The 21,563-nt window shown below is 44.0% G+C and overlaps 1 long non-coding RNA gene across 1 annotated transcript; it reads left to right on the top strand.

The window, feature by feature from the left end:
• The first annotated feature begins 19,872 nt into the window (after window positions 1-19,872).
• Window positions 19,873-21,202, top strand: LOC307047517. Its single transcript, XR_013810462.1, has 2 exons — window positions 19,873-20,277; window positions 20,376-21,202. It is a non-coding gene; the product is annotated as an uncharacterized lncRNA (long non-coding RNA).
• The last annotated feature ends 361 nt before the right edge of the window (window positions 21,203-21,563 follow it).

Below are 21,563 nucleotides of genomic sequence, written 5' to 3'. Positions count from 1 at the left end.
GAAGCTAACACTTACACGCACTCACACACCGTTGGCCATCAGGAGCGACTCAGGGTTCAGTATCTTGTTCAAGGATACATGAACATGTTGACTGTTGGGCTGAAAACCTTCTGGCTGAATGATGACGGAACTCCCTCGCAGCCAGTCGCCCTTTTGATATTAATAAATAGATATAACAGTTGAAAATGTTAAATGAATTGGGGGATAAATGAATTCTTCACATCCTCTGGCTTTATTATCACATTTCTTCAGAATAATAACTTGTTAAATACATTTCTGGATGTGTTCATTAGAATGTCAATCAGAGCTCCCCCCACTGTTAGTGTGTTACATCATGTCACACGCAGGGGTGGGGGGGTGGGGGGGGCTACATTGTGATCTCCAATCAGCAGCTGCTTCCTGAACAGTCACCTCATCCTGCGCACTTCCTCCTCTCTGCCATAATATTCCTTTTTGTTGTTCCCTCTCTTTTTTTCAATTAGAGTCAATTGACCTGACAGAATTGCCGGCAATTAAATGATTTTTGTAATGGTCCTGGGCTAATTTGCCTAGGCTTGTCAGCTGTATTTTATGTCACCAACCCCCCACCTCGCTTACTCTATGGCGCATAATAGCTTATAATTTCAAAATCTTTACCCTCCGCTTCCTTCTCAATAAATCGCAATTACAGGAAGTTGTTAGAGATGCCTAAACTCCCCACCGCTGCCGCTTCACTTTGTGCCGGCAGAGATATTTTTATATTCTTTATGCATTTGACAGAGCGGCAGCGAGCGGCGGAGGAAATCTATTTGTTTGCAGAGCCTTAATGTAATCACGCTTCATGTGTGCACACTCAGTCCAACTCTCCCGGGCTGCCGCTCTCCGGGAAGTTTACTCTCTCCACATTGCTCATTAAGAATATGATTTTCTGGCAGCTGGAAGTAATATATTTTATTCCCTCCTAAAAGAAGGATTTAAAGGTATTTTTTTTTCCCAGGAGCTGGGTAGATCCTCAGGAAGGTTGTAGATTGCACTAAATGTACCAACCCTCCTGTAAAAGGTCAGCTTGTTGTTTCTGTTTCTGTCCAGGTCGTTTTAGAGTTTAGGAACTTGGAATGAATAGTATAGAATACTTTATTTTATTTTTAAAAGGTATATCTATATTTAATCTATATTTTGTGTAAAAACTGCTATATTTTAATGTTATAAATGTTTTCTCAAAATAGTTTTTTATAATCGTTTATTGTTTGTATGGTCCTTTTTCTTACAATGTACCTTCTTTGACTGTTTTTGTATTCACTGAATACACCAAGGCAGATTCCTTGGATGTGTTGGCAATAAACCTGTTACTGATTCTGTTCCTTTCCAGGTCCCCCCCACCCCACTTCGCTTTTGGTTCCTCTCATCCGTCAAGCTCAGACCCGATCTCCACGCTTGGAGTCTCCTCATAAAATATGCAAATGAACTCCAAATGAAATACCTTTCTCCTCGGTCTCTCCGAGCTTGAAGGCCTTCCATCAGTTCAGTGAGCCCCCCCCACACCCACACCCAACACTAATCATCTCTGTATGTAATAACTCCAGAGGCAAGCATCTGCTTGCCTCCATAACACTCCACTGATCTCCCCTCCACCCATTCGACTCCCCCCCTCTCCCCATCACAATCTACATGTATTAGGTCGTAATGACTTAGCGGTTAAAAGCAAATAGATGCCAGGGGACATACAGATGCCCCCCCTCACCACCCCCCAGCATCTTCTCTCACACTCACACACACACACACACACACACACACACACACACACACACACACACACACACACACACACACACACACACACACACACACACACACACACACACACACACACACACACACACACACACACACACACGTACACACACTCTGATGCCCAACTCTGGCTACTCAAGACAAATGGTGCGGAGTGAAAGAAGAACTGAGCCCAATCAATCACATTAAGTTCGGGGGCGTTTGTTATCAGAAAGTGTGGATGTCAAATCCTGTGGGAGGGAGTACAGGGGTGTAGAGATTGGGAGGGGGGGGTTTGTTAACGCCTTGGCAAATGCTGTTGACAGCAGTGGTGTAAATAGCATGCAGTGGAGGAAATAAAGTAAGGGGGGGGGCACTGTATAACAAGAAGCAAGCGGCAATGGGCTTCAACCAATTAGCACACACACACTAACGTGTATATTAGCTGCTATCTGTGTGTGTGTGTTCAGGTGGAACAGTGCACAGTCACAGGAACATTTCACCTAACTTCCTCCATCCTGAAGTTGGAGTCTTAATGATGTGGTTTTAGTGCAGTAGCAGCGGAGGCGGCTGATCGATGGATGTTTTGCCGCTTGATAACTCTATTTCCTCACGCAATCTCATTTCAGTAAGCATAAGTATAGCGATCCTGGGCCTAATGGCGGCGCGTGCTGTGCTTAACACAGTCTGAAATGAATAACCCCGCTAACAGTCTCATCGCCATTACAAGTAGGACTTAAATGATCATTTGGGAGCAGGAAACCACTGATCGCGTTTTTGAAATTATTGTAATAACGTTTTCAGTTTGCCTAAATCATTCTAATGAGATGTGCCACTTAGGGACCGTGCTGGAGCCGGGAAAAGGCCCTGTGTTTTAGATACGCCCTGGATGTAAACAGCATTAGAACAATGGCCGCCCACTGCTAGACTAACTGTGTGTGTGTGTGTGTGTGTGTGTGTGTGTGTGTGTGTGTGTGTGTGTGTGTGTGTGTGTGTGTGTGTGTGTGTGTGTGTGTGTGTGTGTGTGTGTGTGTGTGTGTGTGTGTGGAAACTCCATCAGCTCTATTTGCGTCGAACAGCAATTCCTCAAACCAGCAGATCATCTTGTTGTTGTTGTTGATTGAAGCATTTTATTTTCTGAGGATTCAAGTGCGCACATACTTGCACACAGTGGCAAATGGGCTCAGGAGAGAAAGGGAGATGGATACATACATTCAGTAGGATCAACAAATAAATTATTCAGAGCGATATGACAGCAGATGTTTGCGAGGCTGTGATTCAGCGGTGGTCTGTGCTGCAACTTTTGATCAGAAATTCAAACACAGGCCCTGTGTGGCCGACAGCCGACTGGATGCAGCCTCTCCCCGCCTCCGCCTTCCTCACAACCCAGATATTTCAGAGGACATTTGTTTTGGGGAGATTCTTTGTGGAGAGGCTGCAGACCACAGCTGCACGGTGCTAAATTTGTCATTGCAGCTAAGACAACGTTTATGAAACGGGGAGAGAAAGAGATGAGAGACGTTAGACTCACATTAAGTCACGCAGGCTGAATATTTTTCCTCTTTGATGAGGACATATGACAACAGAAAAGGCTACACAATTATGAGTCCAACTAAAAAAGAGAAGATACTAAAATCATTCTTTCATTTAATTTCAGCAGCAATAGTTTACATATTTTTCAAAGAGAATATTATTCAGGCAAATTACTAGCATTAATCTGATTACAGCTCTACCTTGTCAGAAGTAAAGAGAGTTTAAAGTGAAGTTATTTAACATTTTATAATAATAATAATAATAATATATACGTTTTATATAGCACTTTTCTTGCTCAAAGATGCTTTCTATTAAGATGGTGTCAGGGTGTATTTTTGCCGATACTATAGTTAGTGTAACAGAGGGATGTGGCTCAGTTAATGATTGCTATGGACATGGACAGGAAACTGTGAAATGTAACGTCGCCTAGATACATGTAAATCTGGTTTTACCCGCCACCGAGATCACATCACTCCGGTCCTTCATAACCTCCAGTGGCTCCCAGTCAAACTCAGAATAGACTTCAAAATATCACTCACCCCCTACAAAGCCCCTGAGAAAAACTGAGATATGCTCACCTTTTGCTGTTATTCTGATCAAAAGTCGCGTTCAATTGCATTAAAACGAGAAAAACGCAGCTGAAGGTTAATCCACAGGTTAATCCAATGTGTCTGTGTGGCACTTAGAAAAAATTATTAATAATCTATAATTCAATTTTTATGTCAAAAACTGAGTTTTCATATTAGCTGCTAATGATAGCTAACAGAGTGTATGACAGCTTCCTGTTTTGGATATTAATTGGGTAATATTATATTATTATTCTATTGGCTCTAACGGTTAAAAAGAGATGTCAATCATCAACATCGACCAAGGGGTTACAGAGATATGGAAAATCCACCCAAATGACCAAATGATTTTTTTGCTAAATCTCTCTAAAAAGGCCACATTTCACTTGTTTTGCATCAATCTTGATACAGGGTACTTATTATATGTTATAGTTTGGATCCCTAAAGCTTTTAGTCTACTATCCCATAATTCAAGGGTGGTTTTCACTCTAAGTAATGGACGGACACAATCATTTAAATTTGTGTTATTATGTTCAACATTCAATTTACTTAAGATCAATATTGATTCTGGCTCTTCTACATCCAACTCACAGGTTTATCATTGCTTTGAGAAAAAAGATTATGAATTTTCCTCTTTTAGAAGTGAAGTTATGGTCATTTGTTCTGGGAATGTCATTTTCGAGCCTGAGACCTAAAAAACAGGCTCAGGGCTGGTGTGACTTTTTCTGAAGTATCAGACTTTCATTCCCTGTGTCGAACCATCCCCAACCTTAGTGTTATTTATTATAATCATGATGAAGATCCCCTAACCTTACCATGTTTCTGATCTGACCACTGGCAACCTAACAGCCTGCTCGGTTGGTTACAGAAGTTCAGAAATAAATGAAAATGATCAATATGTAAGCAATGAAGACATTTGAAATAGAAAGTGTATGTTGTCACTGTCACTTAAAGGCAAAAGAAGCAATTATTTGTCACTGTCTATTTAAAGCCTTATGTCCTTTTGTCAGTAGCAGTGAAAGTGTGTGTGATTTAGGGGGGAGAGGTTACATTGGGATTTAGTCATACTTAATTCGCAATTGAGGGTCCCCTACACCACTTTCTTTACCCGGACACCTTTTTCATACACGAGTGAACCATTCATATTCCATCTGTTCGAGCTCTCACTCTTTGGGGAGGCTGTCAATCTCCGGCACGGAGGTGGGGGGTTGAAGGGAGGGGGGTGCATCAGGCCATTGGAGAGAGAGAGAGATAGAGAGACTGAGGGAGAGGAGTTGTAGAAGTGGAAACAGAGTACAGTGAGTGGAGACAGACAGGGGACACTGAACTCCATGGACTTTCATCTGCTTCCTGCAGCCGCCACTGAGAGGACGAGCGAGGCAGCAAATTACAAGAGGGAGGGAGGCAGGGAGGGGGCAGTACAAATTAAGTGGTCAAAAAACTGAGATATTGATGGATTTTGGAGTTCCAGAGAAGAGGGGAGCTAAAGAGCAATGGTCATCTCTGTCACTGAGGGGCGAACAGCTCAGTCTTTTTTTCTTTTTTTTAAAAGGGAGAATGAAATAACACCACCTCGGTGGACTCTTCTCCACTTGTAGAATCATAGTTTCTGCTTTCGTCACAGAGTTTTGATGTATTGATGTTTAAACACATTAGTGTATTATGAGTTCTGATGGCACAGAGTTAGGAGGAGAGGGAGAAGTGGGCGGGCAGGATGGAGAAGGAGGCGGGGTGGGGGGTGCATGCATGGCTTGCAGGCAGCACAGAGGCGACACATCTGCTGCAGTATTACCTCGGGGCTCCGGGGGCCCGGGTGTCAGTGCTGGCTTTCTGCAGCTCCTGGAGCTCAGATGGAGGAACAAAGACACCAAAACAGCCAAACCTCTGCTCTCTTGCCCCCCCTCCCAAAAACCTCCATCCTGATCACTAAACAACACCAATCTATACTCTCAGTATCTCATCCACAAATCAGCCTCTCTTGTTCAAACCTGTGTTGAGAATGTAGTTCAATATATTTAAAAGAGAAACAGGTCAGTATTCAATTTCAGTTACATGTTTGACTGTAAGGGTTAAATACTGTGCAGTGAATTTAAGAGCATTTTAAGAAGTACAATTTAAGAACAAAGTACTGCACCAAATGAAGTCAAGCTAGTATGAGTTTTGATGCAATTAACCATAACATTTCTTTTTTTCACTGTGTATTATTATGTTTTGTTTTAGGTGCTAGTGGAGCCTCGCAGCGGCGAAACTGTGCCGTGCTTACATTAATTGCGCCACATAAGCGCATAGGTACGCCTCCGGGAGGTGAGGCCCCATGTAGTTTGCGTGATATGCGTGTTGGGAGGGGCGGCCCTGCTTATACCCCTCTATTTCAGCCCTGTTACTAAAGTGCTGATTCTGGGTCAGTAGCTACGGGGCCACGCCTCCTTTGGAGCGCACATGCAGCATAGCAGAGAGAAAGAGAAGCAGATTCCCAGCTAAAGGCTGCCGTGATTAAACGCCCTATTATGTTCCAAACCACGTCAAGCATTATTTCTGAAACAGTATGGAGCTCAAACGCTTTCTCTCTCGCAGGTTTACCACAAGGACATTACCTTTTATATCTGGCTTCCTTACACATATTCTCTCCAGTACAGCGTTAGCAATGCTTACTAATATAAACAAACCAAATTACTTACAAAACATGTTGTGCATTGTTTCTGATACAGCAATGTTTCTGATAGGGCCGTTGGTCTAAAGCCAGCCCACATTTTAGGGTTAGAGTTAGGGTGTTGTCATGACTGCAGGAAATCTGAATCAGCTCCGTTGTACCCCCGTTTTTTGGGGTCTGGGTAAGGAGAAAAAGAGAGAGGGTTTTATTTTCTGACACTTTCACACAGGGGGACACATTTGTGTATCAAAACGTGCATTTTGCATGATCTGGGACCTTTAATCTCAGATACAGTATATGAGGGCCTTCTGGAAATAAGAGGAATACAGTTGCAGATAAAAATCTTGCAGAATATAGTCATTTCAGTTCTGAGTGCAGCGATTGGACCATAGAAAACATTTTCACTGAACATGTTTTTTTGGTATTTTTAGCTTTCATTTGATCCCACAAACACATGCAACTGATCCCTTGGTCCACTTAATAAGCATGTAATACCCAGTGCTCTGATCCAAGTCTATTGAGCAGCATCTAATCTCTAATGTCATTATGGTCACTTTGTCCAGGGACTGGCCCTCAGTGGCTCAAATCAATAGAGCGTGTTTATTGCCCCCTCTCAGAGGGCCAGACAGAGGGGATTTGTTTTCTAGTGTCTCAAGGGCTAAGACTCTCTGGTACGGCCAAACTGACCCTGAAGCCCCACGGCCCACGACTGGCAAAAGCCTGGTACACTGGAGGTCTTGGACAAGTGCCTTGAGGGACGCCAAGGTCACCGAGCTGCTGCCTCCAGCACTGAGCTCCAGCTGCTGGGAGGGTGTTGTTGTTGTTGTTGCGCCTGCTGCCGCTGTTGTTGTTGTCCGTGTTGTTGTTAAGTGTAGTGGCGTCTCTCCCTCCACCTCTGTCTATATCCCTCCCTAATCCCTCTCTATCCATCTCTGGTCTGCAGGGCATAAAGAAGCCCAATGAATTAATGAAGATGAGCAAGGTAATTAAAGGTGTGGTGATGGCGACACAGATCCTGAGAGGGTTTCAGAGGGACGGGAGGTCCACATGGGGCCTCGGCCTGCCGCTTCCACCATCACCCTCCTCCCTCCCTCCTTTCCTCGCTGCCCCCGGTCCCCAGGTTGCATGGCACACAGACATGGCTTGATTGGCCTGCTGGGCATGGGGAGGAGGAGGGTTGGTAAAGTTGGCACCCAGGGGAGGTGGAGGGGGAGGCAGGATGGAGGGGGGTAGATTGAGCTCAGGCCTCACCTGTGGCCCCAGAGCCCCTCCCTGGATCCCTCCCCTGGTAGCCAGGTCACACTGCGTGGTCCAAACACCCCCTGCCTGGGGAGGAGAGGAGGAAAACAACAGCATGGAGGGAAGGGGGGTGTAGAGGGAAGGATGGAGGGGATAAGGGAGGTAGGGCAAGAACCATAGGGGAACTTCCAGGGATTATGGCCCCACGCTGGCCCACTGGGGCGCAGCCTTGATGGACGTATGACTGGCAAGCACTTGCCCTTTTATAAGATGTGATGCCTGCCGACCACCTCCACACACATAGCAGCAGAAGGTGGAGGCCGGCAGGCTGCAGCTCTCACCGGACACAACACAGGGGCTTATCATATCCACCCACTCTGCTCTTCTACTCACCCATTTAAACATTCACTGAGATACTAAGAAAGATGCCACGCTCATTTTAGAGGCCAATCACTATGCAACACCATCATTACATAGGAAAATGTATCAACAAAGAAAAAAAGGCTTAATCAAATCTCATGGTTAACCAAAAATGTTTGGGAGGTAAAAGGAATGAAAAGAAGAAAATAAAAGTAACATTATTATAGTGCTTTCCCATCATCCATCACTTCAAATAACAGTTTGTACCTGTTGGCCGTGAATCCAAAACCATATCCAAGAAAAATAAACATGTAGTAGGTAATCATTCTCAGTGAGTTTTTGTTCAATATGAGCCAACACGATACAGTTCTCATAAAAAAATCACTTTATATAATTGATCAAGAATGAGTGCTTTCATCATTCTGTATAATTGTATGGAGTTAAAGAGGCAGACTTCTTACACATCTGAAGAGTCCCACCCACATTTAAAATAAAGTACGTACAGCTTTTTACTTTTAATTTGTGGTTTGGTTCTTATTATTTGGCATATCTAACATATTGCTTCATTTTTGTTTGTATCTTTGAAATGTGTAAACTAAACTATATGTATGTTGAAGAAGTATTTCAAATACCATGATGGACTGTGTTAATGTTATTTGTGAAGAAGAGGAGGTCGAAGGAGCAGATGGATGTGATGATGAACACCAAGGTGTGGCCTTCAGGTGCTGCTCTGCTGTCTGTAACTCCTGAATCAGTTTAGGTGGAGATGTGTGGCATCACGCCCCAGGAGAGCTCCCCGGACCTCCCCTATGTTTATTTGTTATCAGAGCCAGCACCGGACTAATTAGAGAGGCCTTAACTTTGGTTTTGAGCCATGTTCCGGGCCCAGGGGTGGCAGGACAAGCTCCACTTGCCCCCATTGGGCCTCCCCGTGTCCCAGCCCACGCCAGAACACGTGTCCTCTCAATGGCTTCTGGGAATTTGATGCCGTAAGCGGGCAGGTAGGATGTTTTCTTCAGCCGCTAGTTACCATTGCCCACACACACACACATACACACACATACACACACACACACACACACACACACCCATCTGCCAATAACCTCCCCCGGTCCCAAGATGCCATTTGTCGTCAGCGACCCTGAAGTTTATTATGTAAACAAAAAATTGCCCTAATTAACGTGAGGCAAGTGTTGTCTTGGGAGCATGGGGGGGAAACCAGGTGGCCTTTTGTCACTCCTGCCAGCATTATACCAGTCAACTACATATATAATATTACCTGAGAATATAAACAAACAACATACTCTCAAAAACAAATGAACAGTGTCAGCACATTTCCAGAATAGAATTACATGCAGAGTAGGGCTAAGGAGTTACAAGGGATTGATTTTGAAAATAAATATATAAGGCAAAATTGAGAGGAACTGCAGAAGAAGAAAGAAAAACAGACAATAGCTGCGGTCCCAGGGGGGGAGAAGAATACCCCATTCATCGACTGGGGAGTGCAGAAATGCAATGATTACAGAAGGGTGGGGGCGTAGGAGAACAGGTGTGCTGCGGACTCCCCCCTGGGACCACTCCACCACCCCTGGGTCCTTAGAGGGAGGGAGGAAGGGACAGGGATGGCACGGGGGGATGCAGGGGGGACAGAAGAGAGGGGCAGAGCTTAGCTCATTAGAGAGAGTTTGCTTCTGCTAACTCATCCCCCCCTAGGGACGCCACTAATCATCGCACAGGGAGCGGCAGCCAGATAGAGACGAGCTGGAGACAGAGGGACTTATTTAGCACCATGCCTTCTGTTGACATGAAGACAGAGCATTACCAGCATCCGAAAACAAGGGCGTAAGTCAGGGGTCGGCTACAGGAGGACCGCGGTCCGGATCCAGACCCAGACGCCAACCTATACGGACCTGGACCTATAATCATTACATTAATAGGGGAATTCAATTTTGACGGGGCGATTCTGTTTTAACCGCTGCCGACAGGGGGCGAAAGAGACGAGTGAGCGATACAGGGAGAGAAACGCAGAAGAAGAGACGAGAGCGCGGCAGAGAGAAGCGGAGAGGAAAGTGACTGAAGAGAATAATTAGCGATACAGGGGAGGGGGGGAGGAGAGTGAACAGGCATGTTAGCGGCAGCCAGGGAGAGACAAATAATTACACATGGCGCTCTCCAAGAAGAGGAAAGTGGACAGTGAGAACAGAGCTTTTAACCCTGAGTGGACTCATTCATGTTCATCCTGCCCACTGGGAGCACAGAACCAGTGTGTCTCATTTGTTCAGAGACCGTGGCGCTCATTAAAAGTGCCAAAATGCCACTATGAGACAAAACACAAAGTGTTTGACCAAACATTCCCTCTCAAGTCAGAACTGAGGTCACAAAAAATAAGCAGTCTCAGAGCCCAACATGATCAGTCCACCAGGATCAAAATTAAAACTAAATATGGTTCCAGGGCAGGCTAACCGAGGCTAACCAATGAGCACCTGCATGTGTATGAGAATGGCCCTGACACCATTTCAGCCCAGATTTAAACTCCTGGCAGGACAAGCTCCAGCTCGATTCTCGCACTGAACAAAAAAAAGTGAGTGAGGGACTCCAATATAAGAGGGAACGAAAGAGAAACTTTAAAACTGGTCAATTGTTATGATGTCTAAAGACTGATATTGTTCTATAATCGTCTGAAACTGTTAAGTCATGATGTGAAACGGTTAACAAAGAAAAAAGAAACTCAAGCTGCTGCTACACTTTATTTGATTTATCTAAAATTGAGCACTTTTAAGATGCACATATTTTCAAAAGCTATTTTTTTTTTTTCTCTATTTTATTTAAAAATGCAGCCCGAGAGGAACATTACACATATCCACAGTATTTACTGTATATCTGTATAGTTCAATGTTAATTGACAATAAATATTGTTGTTTTTTAATTGTACTTTCTTTATTTGATTGGCAGTCAGTTGTTGATTACATGCAGATGTTGATAAAGCTACAGGCTACTTCAATATATATCACACTAATTCATAAAGCAACTTAGACATTTTGATGTTCCGGACCTTTGCATGGGGAGATTTTCTGGACCTCGTTCAATTTTAGTTGAATACCCCTGGTCTATATGATGTACATGCACAATAGACTTCATCAACTCACTCATATTATATTATTGAATAAATAATTCCTTACACGTGAGCTGCATTCTAATTTTAACGACTTGATTGAGGATGAGCTTAACCTAATTTACTGTATAACAAATGTGTTAAACTGCCAATTAAATGAAGTTACGTAAAAGTGCTTTTTTTCCTATAAAATGTAGGTAAAGTCACAATTTAGAGCTATTTTGATGCTTCTCATACAGTCACTTCCACTAATTCCTTCCCCATATCCTGGAACATGCTTAAATTGGTAGGAACCAGCTAAGGCACGTGAGAGGCCGCCTCGCAGCTGGAGCGACGTCAAGGATCATTTCCATCTCCCAATGATTAATTTGAATTTAATATCTTAAATCAAAACCTAATTAATTTAGATACAGTTTTGATGGTGGCCTACTACTTATACACATGCTGTTAATTAGGTGTAGCCTAATGTCATTTTTCCTCCTCTGCCTTAACGTAATTAAATCAGAAGATCCCAACCCGTGTGAACTAATGTTGGTACAACCCATAACAGAGGGTGGCGTGACGGCTGACAGGCCAATGTGATTTGTCACTGCAGGGTTGAGAGCTGAGATTTAATGGATGCACATATTTACATAAACAAGGAAACCATAACATCAACACATACATTCATAATAGCTGAATCACAACTACAAACTCCATCTGTGTATGATGACCATGAGATGCGAGTGAAAGCTCTGGGATAAGCTAGTTGATGAATCTTATTTTATTTTGTAAATACCATCAATACAGCGTGCCAAAGCAATATCAACATGCTAGCTCACATTGCTTCGGTCCATATCTCACTGTCTTTTTCTGAGCATTTAGCTGGCATAGATCTTATTACGCAACCAGAGTATGGAACTGTCTTGATACCAGGAGCTCATCTCTCCTGGGAGATAACCTCATTAGGCCAGTTACGGATGTTATCTTTTAACCTCTGAGGGAAATCCAAGGTTTCTTTTACTAAAAAGCAATATTTAGTATCAGAATGTGTGGAGCACACTTTGTTTTCAATTTGTTAAATGACTATGTTTAAGTTGAAACTACAGTTGACCCATGTAATTTTGTTAGGGCTGTCAAGTCAACGCGTTAATAACGCAATATTTTTTTAACGACACTAATTATTTTAATGTGCGATTAACGCATGTGTATTTGTCCTCGGCCCGCCCCATAGTTTCAGAACCCAAAGGCTTGACGTTGTTGTTGTTAGTTGGATGGTGGGAGATTCTAGCAAGAGATATGGATACAAAAAAAGGTGTTTTAAACAGCAAGCCAAGCACACAGCTGATGCTGACAGCCCCGCTCCTGCCGCTCGCTTGCAGCAGACCACGCTTGAATGTTTGGAGACGCCTGAGGCCTGTACTACGAAGCTGGTTCAACCTAACCTGGATGTTTGAGTTAGCCGGTTGGCCTAATCCAGTTAGCCGGTTGGCCTAATCCAAAACATACGCGCTCTCGCTAAACTGTACTACGACGCGGGTTATCAAGTGGATCGCTCAAGCCAGCCGTGCCCTATCTAGTTAGGTGCGCGTTCACATGAAAGGGGTGGTATTTGGAGCATTCAACCAATCACACAAACATGGACAAGCGTACTGACAGCGCAGCGTCATACTTCCTGAATGAAAAGTCAACTATAATATTAGACATATGAAGAAGTTAAACTTTAAACATCCATGACACTTTATCCAGGATAAAAGCCACATAGCTGCAAGGTGAATACAGCTGGTAAAAGAGAAAGTGTTTGGATGCTTGGGCTGTGCATCTTCACTGGTCTCACGATTCGATTACGATTATCCTGTCAACGATTCGATTCAATTCGACATCCCGATGCATACCAATGCCTTGCATCCTCAATTTTCTATATTACTGCACATGGCTTATTTTTCATCAATGCATACATGCAGTAAATACATATGAACTCTCTTTTTATTATTTAGGAAGTGCTTCAGAAATCAATAACATAAATGTCTTGACATTAATTTATAAACCAAAATAAATGAATTGCATAGGTCTAGCCTCCCTATATCTGTGTGTGAAGTTGTTCCATCCTCAAAAACTAAAAAAATAATGCTTCTGCAGTCTAGCTGCAGCTTCTAGCAACAGTCTTCTATTAAAAAAAGGACACTGAATGTCCTGAATGTGGCATCACAAACATGACTTGAGTCTGAACACAGCAGACAACAGGAGTATTTACAACAGCATATACAAACAAAAATACTGCATGTGGGTGCACACTTACATTCTCTGTCTTACTGTTACATAAATCCCATGAATGTATGAGATTAAGTAAGCTTCATCATATCTCAATCAGTGATTAAGTGAATACTAAAGTTTCTATCAGGTCACTATCAGCCTGTCACTCATTATTTTCACGGAGGTGGCGGGGTTTGGAGGAACGGAGAGGAGACGGTGATCGCGGAAGCTTTTTTCCTCCTGCCTTCACAAACTTTACACACGCATAGGCCTATATCGTCTGAAAATTGCTAGAGGACATTCATACTCTGCAATCCAAGACTTAATTAAATCCACCAAAAACCTGACATGATTGTAACGCGATTATTTTTGAAAAACATAAATCCCTGTGTCTCTGAGCCGCAGCGACACGGAGTGATTCAGAGCGGGTCCTTCTGCTGTTGGATCTGGACTGGTGTTCTTGTGTTGGTGGATAAAGCAGACTGCTCCGTGTTTGGTGTTGCTGTGCCGCTGTCACGTCTGTTTCCTGATCTCTGCGTCACCGTCCGATTTGATATTAAAGTGACAGAAAAAAAAACATTATAGTAAAGCCGCGGCCGGAAAATCAGGAAGCAACGTTACTACGTTATAATCGATTATCTTCCGTCACTGCATCGATACCGAATCGTCCACGTCCGCATCGCAATGCATCGTAGAAACGATTATTTTCAACACTCCTGTTGGATGCGTACATTAACAGGTTTAGGATATCACTGCCCCGTCTAAGACACGATCTGACTTTAATTACATTTGACTCGAGTGTTTCGTCAACTTAATGTGTTGCTTAAAATAATACTTCTGCATACAGTAGCCTATGTGACACACTGCACGGCACGGCCAGATACGGCTCAGCTGACTCAGATAAGGAAATATATGATACATTATGATATGATGTGATATGAATGATAATGGGACACATCGACGTCTGCACTAAGTGCCGCGGACTGTACTTAATGTTACTTTGATCCGGTTACTTATGTTGTGGCAGATATTTAAGTAAGCTTTCTTAACGCTAATGTTATAATAGTCAGATTGCTCTGAAGATGGCAGGTGATATTCTATTAATGTTCACGTTCACACAGTCAGAGATTTTTGCCGGCCGTCTTTCCTGCAACGGCAGCTTTTCTGTATTTCCTTTCTCCTGTAATATGACTTGATCACTTTAAACTCTGCACACTGAGCTCTGATTGGTCAGCAGGCAGTGCTTTCACTGAGTTGATCCCTTAGCCTGCAACCTAACCTGCTCCGGGACAGGTTAGCCGCTCAGCATTTGTGATTCCGCCGAATGGTGACCATTTGCTTGTGGTAAATCTTCAAAATTAAACTTCATTTTTCATTCCATTTCAACATAGAATTTAGTAATATACACATTTACTCATTCAAAATCAGTACTGGTCAATCTCAGGCTACTTTATTTAATTTATTACAACTTGTGAAAGCTGATGATCATTGCATTTTTTTCAGTGCTGTTACCGAAACTCAAATGCCATTTAAAACCAATGTTTAAAAGAATATCAACCACATACATTGTTTTTTCTTAGAAAAAGACGTAATGTAGAAGAAATGGTTGATTACATGATGAAATATTAATATTTATGACAAAAAAATCACTATATTTCGAACGGATTTGTATTTCTCTAAGAATGCACATCAGCCTTTTTCTTTTAAAGGACATTTAAAAAAATGTAATTTCATCCAAAGATTGAGCATTTATTTAATTAAGCAATCAGACAACTGATGGAACCAATATGATTGTAAAAATACAGTCTGTTTTCTTTATTTTTGGAGGAAACAATTTAGAAACCGGAAAAAACATTTGGTAACAGGAAAAAAAAATAGGTAACAGGAATGAGTATTTGATTGCATGTGTGTGTGAATGAGTGAGTGTGGGACTGTGTAGCTCAGTGTTGCACTGGCTTTGACACAATACATAGAACATCATGTTAAAATACATTGTTGCTATTGGTAATATAAAAAATATCTCATTACAAAACATTAGAAACAGAATAGCAGGAGTCAAGAAGAAGCCCCTATTAAAATATGAACTGTGTTGCGAAGGACTGTTGGTTCGTGTTTGTGACAGTGCACGTGAACAGACCCTTCCCTTCTGCTGAGTCATTCAGTCAGAGCATGCACACCTGATGGCTACACACGTGTAGCCAATCGGAGTGCGAGTCTGGGGGACGCTTGCGCTGATGGCACCCAGTGGCGGGAATACCGGAGCAGTTGGCTGGAGATGCCGAGGATAAGACGCGGATATTACTGTGAATGATTGTCATACCTGTGAGTATCCATTATGTTCCTTTTGTTTAGTTATGTTATAATGTTTAGTGTATAGTGTTATCAGTCTCTGTTTGTTAATGTACACTGTAAATGCTCTCGAGGTTTATTAGAAACATGAACATAGTCATTGTTAGTTACCGTCCGAATTAGGCTACGGTTAAGAATAGCCTTTGATGTTTAGCAGTTAGAATGTGTGGAGTAAATTGTTATGTAGGAAGTAGTGCAATGTGTGTGTGTGTGTGTGTGTGTGTGTGTGTGTGTGTGTGTGTAAGAGAATAATAGACCTCAACTTTGAACAGTAGCCTACATCATCTCCTGCATTTTAATCAGATGCACCACAGTGGCTTCTAACAATTTCTGAACAGAAAACATAGCCTCCATAACAAACTGATTGTTTGAATGTGTGTGTGTGTGTGTGTGTGTGTGATAGAGATAGATACTGTATCTGTATCTAAAGTCCATGTGAGGGAGAGAGAGAGAAATCTGAAGTCCTAGTGAGTGAGTGTCTGTTAGATTGTGAGAGAAAGAGAGATCTGAAGTCCTGGTTCTTTATATCTGAAAAAGGTAAAATGGCCACAGACAAAAAGTTAAGATGTTATGTTCTTGGATCTATGCATTGACCATCATTTCCAATACATTTGAAAATATTCTATACTGTCTACAAAATATAAGTAACTGACCTCTTCTAAGACATTCTGTAGCTTTGCCCAGATTTCTTTGTCAATCTCCATGTGACGTGATGTGACTGGTTTAGGTGGTGTGATGACTGACACAATTTCGTCCAACAGGTACCAAAGAATATCATCCCGGGCTGGCCAGAAAAACCTGTTGATCCCTATCTTTGCCATACTGCGGACCTCAACATGCGTTTCACAGATGTCAGTGATAACGCCAGGGTACAGATCACCATCGTACTTGAGGACGCACCACTGGCCAACAGTTTCAGGACTTTGCCACTCTGCGATGTCTGTGGATGCTGTGGATGCTGTGGATGCTGTGGATGCTGTAGGAACTGCCTGTGGATGATTAAATGTAAAATGCTTTGCATCAAAGCATTCACAGTGGAGATTTTGTGCCGCTGTGCACAAGCAGCTGACATCCCTGTAGGTCAGTTCTCCATAGGAAAGAGTCACTGCCTGATGCATCCTCATGGTGGACGGAAGAGGAGGCAAATCATTTGGCATCCCTGAAACTGCTCTGTCGATGTCTTGTTCATCGACAAAAAACAACTTGACCGAGGTTCCACTTCCCTGCAGTGCAGAATACAGCTCTGCAGCACCAGGTATGTCTGTTCCTTTGCAGACTATACCGTCTGCTTTCCTCTTCAGTGCTCCTCCTATGCCATCAGGGGCACCCTTCCCATGACTTGCCTCAAAAAAGTTCCATGTCCCTGCCTTAAATCCACGGCTGAATAGCTCAGTGCTAACCAAGAACATGTTACCCCGCTGCCTATACTGGGTGCAAGGGCCATCGCTGTCAAGGGGAGAACACTGAGGCATGAACTCAATTGCACGACTCAAAACTCAGACTCAGATAGCGTTTCAAAATAAAGACTTTACTGGAATTTGCACAGTAATAAAACAAGGAAAACAAAACCACTCTTTCGAGGAAAACTATAATGCGATCTATAGCATAGGTCCGTGAAAGGTCCGTGAAAAGGTCCGTGAGGTAAGCCGATACGTGGTCTTCGAGAGACAACGAACTGACAATTAACAGGAGGGAGCTAACACAATATATACACAGGTAAAGGGGACACAGTTGGAAACAATCAGGGCGGGGAAAATAATCAAGGACGCAGGAGACAGAAAAGGGGCGGGGAGCGTGGAGGCCTGAAATGAGAGGAAGAAATAATTAAGGGTATAGACATAAAGCACAAGACAAAGGGACATGACAACTCTAACATAAAGAATAAACTTTCACAATAAGTTTCTTGGACATGACAGTACCCCCCCTTCTAGGGACGGCTCCTGACGGCCCAGGCTCCTCTGAGTTGAGGCGGTCAAAATCCTCAATGAGGCTTTTGTCCACGATGAAGCGGGAAGGAATCCATTGCCGCTCCTCAGGACCATAACCCTTCCAGTCAACCAGTAACTGTCGCCCTCTACCCCTTTTCCGACTAGCCAATAGTGACTTGACCGTGTAAACCGGACCTCCATCGATCATCCGGGGGGGCGGGGGGGGTTTGACGGTGGGAACCATAGCGCTCTCCTTCAATGGTTTTAATTACATCTTACTTCTAAAGGCTCCGTTTGGTGAGTCACTTTAAACAACAGCCGCCCATCGAGAGCACTCGCTTCAAGAGGCTGGGGTAGAGGTTTAGTTTTTATGTCCCATTTTTTAACTAAACCCCAATCCATAAGACTTTCGTCCGCCCCTGAGTCAATGAGAACACCATGAGTAACTACATTGTCTCTGATTTTTACCTGGATCCGGGTCAGGGTGCGAGGAGGAAAGTCAGAGGAAGAGATCCGGCTCACCAACGTACTCCTCTTCATTGGTGAGCCTCCTCTTTTACCGGACAAGCCGCTTGTGGGTGTCCGCGCTGCCCGCAGTAGAAACACAGACCTTCCCTGAATCGACGCTGACGTTCTGCCAGCGACAGCTTGGCGCGGCCCAACTGCATTGGCTCCTCCACGGAGCCAGGGGGCGCTGTTGTCCGGAACGCAGGTGGTGAGGGGTGACGGGGCCTCCAAGAAGAAGTAATATCCAGCGGCGAGCGTCTCCTCTGGAGAGGTGGATCAACCGCATCCTTGGATTTATTCCTTCTCCTCTCCGTCAAACGATTGTCTATACGTAAAGCCATGGATATGACAGAGTCCAAATCAGCGGGCAGATCGAGAGGCGCCAGCTGGTCTTGTAAAGAATCCGAGAGACCGCTGACGAAAGCGTCAAACAATGCAGCGGAGTTCCAGCCGCTGTCGGCTGCCTTAGTCCGGAACTCGATGGCGTAGTCAGCCACACTCCGCTGATGTTGTCGCAGCTTGATCAGAGCCCGAGCTGCTTCCCTGCCCGGCGTGGTTTGATCGAAGGTCTTCCTCATAGTGTCTATGAAGTTTTCCAGAGACCCGCAGATAGGCGAGCCTCGGGACCATTCTGCCGTGGCCCACGCTGCTGCTCGGCCGGAGAGATGAGAGATCATAAAAGCCACTTTGGAAATGTCCGTGGGAAAAACAGCCGGTTGGTGGTGATAGTGTAACTCACACTGCACGATGAACGGCCGGCAGCCTTCTGAGTCCCCGGAGTACCTTTCGGGTGGAGCCAGACGCATGGAAGCACTGTGCGGCTCAGTAACCCGGTTGGGATCGAATCCGGTCACCGCTGGAACCGGAGGAGTCGTAGGAGAAGAAACAGCCTGCAGGTGAGTGAGCACACGCTGAACCTCTGCTGCCAGTAGATTAACTTGGGTCGTCAACGATGTTTGTAGTTCCCCCTGGCTGCTGGTTAGATCCTGCACTCCCTGCTGCATGGTGGCCATACGCTCCTCTTGTTGCCCAAGACGTTGGCCCTGAGAACGGATAGCGTTCTTAATCTGATCTGAGTCGGCTGAGTTCATTTTGATGGTCAGTTCGTACTGTCAAGGGGAGAACACTGAGGCATGAACTCAATTGCACGACTCAAAACTCAGACTCAGATAGCGTTTCAAAATAAAGACTTTACTGGAATTTGCACAGTAATAAAACAAGGAAAACAAAACCACTCTTTCGAGGAAAACTATAATGCGATCTATAGCATAGGTCCGTGAAAGGTCCGTGGAAAGGTCCGTGAGGTAAGCCGATACGTGGTCTTCGAGAGACAACGAACTGACAATTAACAGGAGGGAGCTAACACAATATATACACAGGTAAAGGGGACACAGTTGGAAACAATCAGGGCGGGGAAAATAATCAAGGACGCAGGAGACAGAAAAGGGGCGGGGAGCGTGGAGGCCTGAAATGAGAGGAAGAAATAATTAAGGGTATAGACATAAAGCACAAGACAAAGGGACATGACAACTCTAACATAACGAATAAACTTTCACAATAAGTTTCTTGGACATGACAATCGCTGTAAAAATGGACTGTAGTGACGTCAGGGTATGTGCTCTTCACATGGTCAAGCACTTGGGACAAGTGCTGCCAGATAGCTGGCGGGCCCTTTACTCTTGATGGAGATATTGAGCAGAAGGACACCGGACTGGGGGTGGCATGTACATAAAGCACGCCTGTGTGCAATGTTGCCTGCTGGTGTGAGGCTCCAAAGTGGACAGCTTGGATCTCAGCACTGTACTTGCACAAGTAGTTCTCAGAAAAGTCTACATGAATTACACATTCATGGGCTTTCAAACCATTTCTCAGTGCCCTGTAATGGATGTACTGATTTCCGATGTTAAACGCATGCCTTGTGAACCTATGCAGCTGGATGTTAAGCTGGTCCAGGAGGTTGGCAAGAGTGGTCTGGAACTCCTTCTTCAGGGTGACCTTTGATGACTTGTCTGGGTCGTTCTTATGTTCCCTCTCCACTGTCGCCCACTGCAGGTAAGTTACCCCACTCTCTGCTGACACTAATTCTGACACTGGGCAAGAGAGGTCTTTGCATTCTGAACATTCACCATACATGCATTTGATGTTTTCAGGGTCACATGTGATGGATTTCACCAGCTCGTCCAAGTTGACGGTGTTGATGACCCTGAGTTGGTGAAGCTTCTGAACGATGAATGTCAAATTCTCATGCATCTTGCACATGCATGTGTCCCGATCACTCAGTGTTGGCGCCACAACCCAGAATGGACGAAGGGAACAAAAAAGGGAATAGGAGATGGATCTCTCTTCGGCCAGAAATTTTAGGTGCAAGTTCTTCATGGTATCGGAAAGGAACCGTTTTTGCTTTTTCGTTTTCTTAAGAGTGATGGTCTGCTTTTTCCCAGTGGTAATTCGGCTTACATCATCTCTATCGTAGAAAGCCCTCACGCTATCCACCAGAGAATTCCCTACCCTTCTGTTTCGCCTTCGTTTGTAGGTGTAGCCGTCGGTCACATTCAACCACCTTGACTTAGAAAAACCAAGCGAATTCTGGAGAAGTCGTTGCAGTTTGTACTTCCTCAGAACCTTCCCCATTAGGACTTTTGAAATGATTTGCCTTTCCCTCTCCCCCTGTGCATTTTTTAACTTGTTCCTAATGTTGTCAATCAAAGCATGATGAAAAAAGAGAGTCTTTCGAATGGTCGCAGATGGAAGCTCTCTAATCTTTCTTTTGAGTTTTGTTCGTGGAGACTCATTTTTCCCTTTCAACCGTTGTACTTGTTTTCTATATTTTTCCTTTCTTCTTGTTTCTTGAGTCAGAAGACCCTGTAACTCTTCAATTTGTTTTTCTAATTTATATTTGGTTCTCCTGGTCCTTCGCCGTCCTTCATCCCGTTGTCTAAAACACAAGTTCATCACAATAAATACACATTGCATGTTAGCTTGAATGTTTCCATTGCCTACTTTGTAACTATACTGTAATAACTGGTTATGCGTAGCACTGTAAGAAAGATACACAGATACACAACACACATAAACAAATGAAAACTAAACCTTGAGGAGCTGGGCTGCACATCTACAGCTTGTGCTGGCTCAGGGCTGTGTGGAGGAGTGACAAGGTCCTGCAGTGCCCCTTTTCTCTCTTTCACCCTACGATACGTCTCCCTCCACTTTCTGCGAACATTCCGCTGCTCTCTGGCACTGACATCACCAATGTTCTTCCTTATGCCTGATTTTAGGTCTGACCTGTACTTTTTCTTTTCCTTCTCTAAATATCTTGCCTTCCTCTCTGGATCTGCGTC

The sequence above is a fragment of the Notothenia rossii genome (genome assembly GCF_949606895.1).
Source record: "Notothenia rossii genome assembly, chromosome: 7".
NCBI classification, from domain to species: domain Eukaryota; kingdom Metazoa; phylum Chordata; class Actinopteri; order Perciformes; family Nototheniidae; genus Notothenia; species Notothenia rossii.
The sequence above is the reverse complement of the archived record's forward strand: the minus strand, read 5'-3'. Positions and strand labels throughout refer to the sequence as shown.